Consider the following 8,510-nt stretch of genomic DNA (forward strand, 5'->3'; position numbering starts at 1 on the left):
GGAAAAAAAAAACAAAGTCAACGCCAGAAACCGGCGAAAAAATCCGGAAGAAAAAAAAATAAAAAAATCGAAAAGTGAACGCCGGAATCCGGCGGAAAAAAAAAATTTTGAAAAAAAAAATTCGGGTCAAAATTGAATAATTTGTGAAATTTTGGGTCAAATTGAGGTTAAATTAAATTAATGATGAAATTGGAGCATATTAAAGTATGAGGGGCTATTTTAGTCTTTTACAAAATTCTGGACCATGTGTGGACTTATTTGTAAATGAGTTTTTTATCTGGATCTCTTTATGAATAAGTACTCATTGATGGGCTTCTTTCTAAGACCCCTATTTTTTTTTTTTTTTTTTTTTTTGTGATTACCTTCATTTTGTAAAAAAATAGTGAAATCAATTTTTTATGAACTATTTCTTGAAAAATATGAATTAACATTGTCTATGTCATATATTTTAGTGTGAAAAACTATTAAAAAAAGATATGACCATTTCAGGTATTTTTAGCAAAAAAACTTGACATAGTATACAATTTTTGTGTGATTTTGCTTGATTAGTAAAAAAATATTGAAATTGATTTTTGATTAATTATTTATTGAGTAATTGTCAATTTATAACTTCTATGCGATGTATTGTAGTGCCAAAACCATTATAAACAGACATGACTATTTCATCTATTTTTTAACCAAAAAAACGTGAGCCATAGTGTACTTCTTTTTGTAATTTCCCTCGACTATTCTTAAATTATTGAAATTGATTTTTGATGAATTATTTCTTGATTAATTATGAAGAATTAACATTTTCAATGCTATATATTTTAACGTTAAAAAGTATTAAAAAAAGAAATGAGCATTTCAGCTATTTTTAGCAAAAAAACATGAGCTTTGTTATTTCGTCGACCACACAAATATTAGTGAAATTGATTTTTGATGAACTATTTCTTGACTTATTATTATGAATTAACATCGTCTATGCTATATACTTGAACGCTAAAAAGTATTAAAAAAAAAACGGAATCAGCGTTTCAACCACTTTCTAAAAAAAATAAAAAAAATCATTTATAGTATATGATTTTTTGTCATTACGTTTTCGGGTTTTTGAGTTTTGGGGACTCGGGGTATTCGTGTTTCTGGTTTTTGCGTTATCGGGTTTCACATCGGGTTCGGTTTTGGGTTTCGGTTTCAATTTCGGGTTTCGTTTTAGGGTTCGATTTTGGTTTCGGTTTTGGTTTTTGTTCGGTTTACAGTTTTCAGGTTTCGTGTTTTAGGATTTCGAGTTCAGTTTCGTATTTCGATTTTTTTGGGTTTTCGAGTTTCGTGATCCGGGTTTCGGTTTCGATTTCAATTTCAGATTTCGGATTTTGGGATATTGGGTTTCCAGTTTCGGTTTCGGTTTTGGGTTTAGGGTTTTTTTCGGGTTTTCGAGTTCTCGGGTTCGTTTTCGGGTTTTGTTTTCGGTTTCGATTTTAGTTTCGGTTTCGCGCCACTAGCTTTTCAACCAAGTCCGATGACCAATTTTGCAACCAAGTGCTATGAACGTTTGGCTGCCACAAGATAGTTATCCCTGTGGTAAGTTTTCCAAGGGTCTAAAGAATCGTTAGGCCACGCTTTTCACGGTTCGTATTTGTAGTGGAAATCCGAAACAAACGAGCTCTTACCCTACTGTTTCACACGAGATTTTTGTTTTCGTTGAGCTGATCTTGGGACACATGCGTTAGATTTTAACAAATGTGTTGCCTCAGCCAAACTCTCCACTTGACAATGTCTTCCGGCCGGATCGGCCCGTCGAGATGGGCCTTGGGTCTAGAAAGAGGGACAGTGCCCCGCTTCCGATTCACGGAATAAGTGCAATAATATTAAAAGTGGTATTTCACTTTCGCCTTTCGGCTCCCACTTATCCTACACCTCACAAGTCATTTCACAAAGTCAGACTAGAGTCAAGCTCAACAATGTCTTCTTTCTCCGCTCATTCTGCCAAGCCCGTTTCCTTAGTTTTGGTTTCGCTGGACAAGCTATCTATCATATACGATTTTTTGTGATTTCCCTCGACTATTCATAAATTAGTGAAATTGATTTTTTATGAACTATTAGATTAATTATGAAGTAACATGTTCTATGCTATATATTTGAACGTTGAAATCTATTAAAAAAACAAATTACCAATTTAACTATTTATAGCAAAAAAAAGTGAACTATATTATATGATTTTTGTTATTTCGCCTGACTAGTCAAAAATTAGTGAAATCGACTTTTGGTGAACTATTAATTAACTAATTATTAATTAACATCTTCTATGCTATGTATTTGGACGTTAAAAACTATTAAATAAAGCTATGGCCATTTAAGCTATTTTGAGCAAAAATACGTGAGCTATGATTTTTTTTTTTGTTTGTAATTTTGCCTAACTAGTAAAAAAATAGTGAAATCAAATCTGGATTGATTTGCTCCTAAATGGTTTACATACTCGATTTTGATAGGCTATTCTTGCCTATTATAACAATTCATTTCTGCTCGATTTGACGCCTCGTTTTTTCCTCGATTAAACAACTCATTTCGTTTCGATTTAACGACTCATTTTCGCGCGATTTAACGCTTCATTTTTGTACTTACCTCGCCTCATTCCGTTTCGATTTAACGACTCATTTTCGCGCGATTTAACGCTTCATTTTTGCACTTAATTACCTCGCCTCATTCCGTTTCGATTTAACGACTCATTTTCGCGCGATTTAACGCTTCATTTTTGCACTTACCTCGCCTCATTCCGTTTCGATTTAACGACTCATTTTCGCGCGATTTAACGCTTCATTTTTGCACTTACCTTGCCTCATTCCGTTTCGATTTAACGACTCATTTTCGCGCGATTCGCTTCATTTTTGCACTTACCTCGCCTCATTCCGTTTCGATTTAACGACTCATTTTCGCGCGATTTAACGCTTCATTTTTGCACTTACCTCGCCTCATTCCGTTTCGATTTAACGACTCATTTTCGCGCGATTTAACGCTTCATTTTTGCACTTACCTCGCCTCATTCCGTTTCGATTTAACGACTCATTTTCGCGCAATTTAATGCTTCATTTTTGCACTTACCTCGCCTCATTCTGTTTCAATTTAACGACTCATTTTCGCGCGATTTAACGCTTCATTTTTGCACTAACCTCGCCTCATTCCATTTCCATTTAACGACTCATTTTCGCGCGATTTAACGCTTCATTTTTGCACTTACCTCGCCTCATTCCGTTTCGATTTAACGACTCATTTTCGCGCGATTTAACGCTTCATTTTTGCACTTACCTCGCCTCATTCCGTTTCGATTTAACGACTCATTTTCGCGCGATTTAACGCTTCATTTTTGCACTTACCTCGCCTCATTCCGTTTCGATTTAACGACTCATTTTCGCGCGATTTAATGCTTCATTTTTGCACTTACCTCGCCTCATTCCGTTTCGATTTAACGACTCATTTTCGCGCGATTTAACGCTTCATTTTTTCACTTACCTCGCCTCATTCTGTTTCGATTTAACGACTCATTTTCGCGCGATTTAACGCTTCATTTTTGCACTTACCTCGCCTCATTCCGTTTCGATTTAACGACTCATTTTCGCGCGATTTAACGCTACATTTTTGCACTTACCTCGCCTCATTCCGTTTCGATTTAACGACTCATTTTCGCGCGATTTAACCCTTCATTTTTGCACTTACCTCGCCTCATTCCGTTTCGATTTAACGACTCATTTTCGCGCGATTTAACGCTTCATTTTTGCACTTAGCTCGCCTCATTCCATTTCGATTTAACGACTCATTTTCGCGCGATTTAACGCTTCATTTTTGCACTTACCTCGCCTCATTCCGTTTCGATTTAACGACTCATTTTCGCACGATTTAACGCTTCATTTTTGCACTTACCTCGCCTCATCTCGTTTCGATTTAACGACTCATTTTCGCGCGATTTAACGCTTCATTTTTGCATTTACCTCGCCTCATCTCGTTTCGATTTAACGACTCATTTTCGCGCGATTTAACGCTTCATTTTTGCATTTATCTCGCCTCATCCTGCAAGGATATTAGTAGAGGTTTGAGCTTTCATAGATTTGTGTTCGAAGTGGAGATGCGAGCTTCGTAGGACCCATTCTTAATAGGAGAGAACTACAAGTCTCGAAAAATCCCGCTTCGAGGTAAGAAAACGAGCTCAGCAGCAAACAAGATCGTTAAGTACTCTCTTTTATGTACGAGAATAACTTTGGCCTATAAGAGCTTTAAGAACTATTTCCCGGAATTTGAAATTCCAGAGAGAAATTCAAGCTTCAAGAAAGGTGATTGAGAGACTTGCCTCGGCGGGCATTATGTCGGCGAGATTCGGTTAGAGAACATCGAGATGGTAACGTTCGAGACAATCTGGCTCGGAGTTGTGGGAGAATTGGCATAGAAATGCGAGCAACGCGAGCTCCCGGGATAAAGTAAGTTTTCAGCAATCCCGCCGAGGGGATAACTCCGAAAATCGCACCCTGAAATTCCTTGTTTTCGGGATTTTGAAACTTGATGTGTATATCGGTGTGGTTCTCGAGGGACGATATACATTCCTTCAACGATGCAATCTTGGGTCCATATGTAGCGAGTTGACTTTTGAGGCCTTCATTTTGACCGATATATCCAAGACACTCATTGCGGAGCTCGTTATACTTATGCTCATAAAGAAGCTGACTCACCATGGAATATTGTAATTCACCGAAAACCGATGCGGCTCGATTCCCCAGCTCGCTGATCTCATTTATTTTATTTTACAGCTCAAATTGTAAATTCTCTTCTTGGATTTTTCTCTTATCGTGCTCTCCCTGCAATTCATGCAGATCGAATTCCAGTTTATGACTTGCTTCAAGAAAGTATTCTCCGTTTTTAAATCGCCATTATCTTCAGATAACTCCAGTTTCTGCTTTTCGACTAGACTTATCTTCTCTTTTGCGTCTTGAAGTTTTATTGCCATCTAATGCAACGCTTCCTTTGTATTCTCAATCTCGTCGCTCAACTGATCTCTGACAGAGGCAACAACCTTAAATTCATTGTCTGTTTTCTGCAGCTTGTCCTTGTGGTCAAGATTTTCAATCTTCATGAAATAATTTTATGGTCCCGAATTCGTTTAATACAGATGTGTTATCTTAAGTGTTGTGACACTTGAATAAACATGCAGCGGAAATATAAAAACAATACTCAGATCTAAAAATGTTCACAAGTAAAACTTGTGAACTTGCCCTTTACAGGACGGAAAAAATATATTAAAAACAATATTCCAAGAATACAAACAGAAGATGTACGAAAACTTCTTCCTTATGAATGAATCATTCTCATGATCATTCTTACATTCAAATCTAGAAACAAAAAAAGAAATATTAAAAATTCTAGATTTCAAAGAATGTACTCGTGAGGAGTACATAAAGAACTTATGAATGAATCACTATCTTGATCATTCTTACAACCAAGTCTAGAAACATATATACTAAACAATCTAGACTACAAAGAATGTACTTATGAGAAGTACGTAAAGAATGTACACATGAGGAGTACGTAAAGATTGTACTCATGAGGAGTACAACCAACCGATTCTAAAACACACTAAAACACTCATGTAATCTTTTCAGCTCTCGGTGTTTATTTCTTGGAATCGATCAATTTCCTTGAGTATTGAAATCGGTATTTATAGACATTTCAAGCTTCCACTCCTCAGCCCATGATCTGCAAGAAAACCAACTACAGAAACACTCAAGAACATGGGTTAGTGGGTTAGTTTAGTAGTTAAAATAAAATGCACAATTTAATCCACTAAGCACTACTTAGCCCACTAAGTATTATACTTAGCCCACTAAGTACTATACTTAACCCACTAAGCACTACTTATTCAATAACTAAAATTTAGTTTAGAAAATAAGAAGGTTAAAAACAAAATGTGGAAATAATCCACGTGTTTCAAACTCCCCCTTTTTAACTTTCTGATCAAAACTAAATTTTAGCTTAACTCCCTCTGAGTATGATAACCAATATAGCAAATAACAAAATAGTGCAATCCAAAGTCTCCTCAGTATCAGCTGTTGTTCATCTCTAGCACTGGATCCACTACTTTCCTCTACTCCTTCAGCTTCACCCTGCTTCAACTTCATTACCAGCTTGTTCTCCCCCTTTTTGATCAGAAAGAGCTCTCTGAAGCATTTCCACCATGCACTGATGATAGGTGATCTGAACTAGGGAGTGAGTAAGCTCTTTTAACAAAAAAATCTCGAGAAACAGAAAGTATGTCAGGAGTGTTGTCAACATGAGGAGCAACACCTTCAGTACCAAGATTATTTTGATCTGATTCAGTTTGGAGAAAATTATCTCCATTCGAGGGAAAATCTTGGACATGAGGAGCTTTGAGAAAATTTTGAGAAACAGTTATCATGCCTAGTGGAGTGTGAAGATGTTCTGATTCATCTTGGCCCAAATTTTAAGAAAGCAGAATGGAGTAGATGAGAGAGGGATTTAAAACGATTGCCAGAAAGAGTCTTACAAACCTCAGTAAAATCACCATAATAATCCTCATCAATCACAGTAGGAGTTTGTAAATGAGAGTTGATAATTTTGGGAGAAAAGGAGAAAATGGAATTTCGCACAAAAACTTTGCCAAAGTTTGGAGAATTTTTCGTTAAAAAGGAGGTTTGTAAATTGGCATAAAATTCATTCACAACAGAGGGATCATAAGGATAGGCAACCTCAACTAGACTAAGGATTTTTCTTTGATCAAGAAAAGCAGTGATCTTATGTCTATCAAGCTCATCCTTGGAAATTTTCTTTTCCTCAATGAATTGGCAATTCATGATTTGAGGACTCAAATTTGAATCTGATTCAAAATAAAAAGTAGGACTGAAGGCATTGTTTACCTCAAAATGAGTTGACAGATCCTTCCCATCCAAGTCTAGCTCTTCTTCCTCAGAGGATTCCTCTTCTTCTGAGTCTTCAAGTTCATCTGGGATGAATGCTGGCTCAGGTGATGCAACATGTGGGACAACATCTTCTTCCATCTGAGAGGATTCCTCAGAAGAATCACTGTCTGACTCTTAGGATGGCAAATTCTTGCAATAAGAGGCAAGGGCACTTCCCAACTGTCATCACTTTTCTCTTCCTCTTCAACCTGGGAAGGTGGTGCATCCACTTGAACAGCTGCCTCTGCCAGAGTTTCCAGAGGATCTTCATGTGGAACTGAGGGTGCTCCTTCTGTGGTGGCAAAGTCCTGGGCATCAACAGTGGGAATATCTACATGCTCAGCAGAGGACATCCCAGAAAAGTTTGGCATTTCCTCATCTTGGTAGGGAGCAGCACTCTGAGGGGCATTGTCTGAGACAGTAGGTGCAACAGCATTTTCAGGAACATGTGCAACAACATTTTCGGAAACAGGATGTTGAGAAGAGGCTGCTGCCATGTTAGGCCTGAAGTATCTTCTCCTGAGTTGATGCTGGTGGAGTCGGGTCTTTGGAGGATGACTCAGTTGAGCTTGAGGAGAGAGGTTGAGCTTCTAGTTCTGCAAAGGTAGGATCTCCTTCTTCATCATCTGTTTCTTTATCAACCAAATGTAGACCTCTTGGGGGATTTGGTCTAACTAGAGTACGACCGCCTCTGCCGCCTCTTCCTCTACCTCGGCCGCCCCTGCTGGGAGAGTGTCATCGCCTCCGGGGTTGTGACCCAGTAGCATTAAGATCTGGGAAGGGATTCATGCGCTTAGACCGGCGAGTAGGAAACCTTCCTGGAGTGGAAGAGGGACCCGGGTTCTGAAAAACATCTGGGTCAATCAGATTCAGCTCGTCTCCGGGCTCAATAAAGCTGATCGGCATAGCTTCAAGGTTGACAGGATGAACGATGATGGCTAGATTAGGGTCTGCTGGTTCAGGTGCTGCAGCATCGTTGTGGACATCACCAAAGGCTGGAAGAGGATTTATAGGAGGAGATGCCATGATACAGTAGATAAAGAAAAAATTGCTTCTTGTGCTTTTGATTTTTGAGTGTGAATTTTCGAAAAAATAAGCACGAAATTTATAAGCCCTAATTTTTGCTGAAAAAAAATGAAGTGGAGAAGGTGAAGAAGTGGTGTGCGTTTTTCTTGGAGAAAGTGTGATTAAGGAGAATAAAAGGTCTATGTGGCAGTTTAAAACAAAACGTGACACATGGCACAATAAGGAGTGGACTTAGTGGAAGATAAAAGACTAGCCCATGTACCCCATGACCCATATAAATAGTGATAACTCAAAAAAAATAATAGTAATAAAAATAATAGCACTCACGAAGTTTACACTTAAATAATAAACACATCTTTTAATGATTAATAGTGTGAGAAAAAATTGGCTAACTGGCATGGATTTTATTATATATATATATAATAATTTTTTTATTTTTTGTTATTTTTTTTATTTTTTTTTTAATTATTTTTTTTTTAAACTCTTATTTTCAAGTCAAACAATTCACATGGAACATGATTAAGTGTTCAGTTCGAAGGTTCCTCAGTT

Source organism: Erythranthe guttata, chromosome 1 (genome assembly GCF_056151865.1).
Source record: "Erythranthe guttata isolate IM_541 chromosome 1, IM_541, whole genome shotgun sequence".
Taxonomy (NCBI): Eukaryota; Viridiplantae; Streptophyta; class Magnoliopsida; order Lamiales; family Phrymaceae; genus Erythranthe; species Erythranthe guttata.